This window comes from Frankliniella occidentalis, unplaced genomic scaffold (assembly GCF_000697945.3).
Source record: "Frankliniella occidentalis isolate FOCC.00 unplaced genomic scaffold, Focc_3.1 Scaffold3, whole genome shotgun sequence".
Lineage (NCBI taxonomy): Eukaryota > Metazoa > Arthropoda > Insecta > Thysanoptera > Thripidae > Frankliniella > Frankliniella occidentalis.
The window spans coordinates 3075931-3076383 of record NW_026267133.1 but is presented as its reverse complement, the minus strand read 5'-3'; the positions used below and the strand labels follow the sequence as shown (position 1 = coordinate 3076383).

Genomic DNA, 453 nt, shown 5'->3' with positions numbered 1-453 from the left:
TAAAGTGATAGCGTTTTGGTTTTCGGGTTGGTACACCTTAGTGATCGCCTCCAGCCCCGCTCCGCAAATTGGTCACGAGAGCCCCGCTTGTGGTATTCCTCTGGTTATGCGGTTCTCTGTGGGCACGTCCACCCGGGCGGCGGAAATAGGGTCGCGAGCGGAACTCGGAGGACAGTCCTTGCGTCCCTCATGGGCGGCATGTTTGATTTCTACCAGTATACTGTGAGGTGAGGAGTAGCACGACAATGAAAAGTTATCTGAGCGTCTGTCCGAATAATCCACCTTGGCCGGTGCCTCTACACAGTAGTCAGCTGTTCGCTTATTATTTTCCCCCCCTCCGAACAGTCCGAGCAGAGAATAAGCTCAGCCTCCGGCCCGTCACTCCAGCACGCCCCGACAGCAGCCAGCCCAAGCCCTGGACGCGCCGCTGGACACTGTCCCTCCCTCCCTCCC

The 453-nt window shown here is 57.8% G+C and overlaps 1 protein-coding gene across 1 annotated transcript in view; it reads right to left on the bottom strand.

Annotated features, from left to right (window-relative positions):
* LOC113204657 (gastrula zinc finger protein XlCGF57.1-like) overlaps positions 1 to 453 on the bottom strand; it is a 9838-nt gene that overhangs the window by 359 nt on the left and 9026 nt on the right. The gene's annotated exons all lie outside the window — the stretch shown is intronic.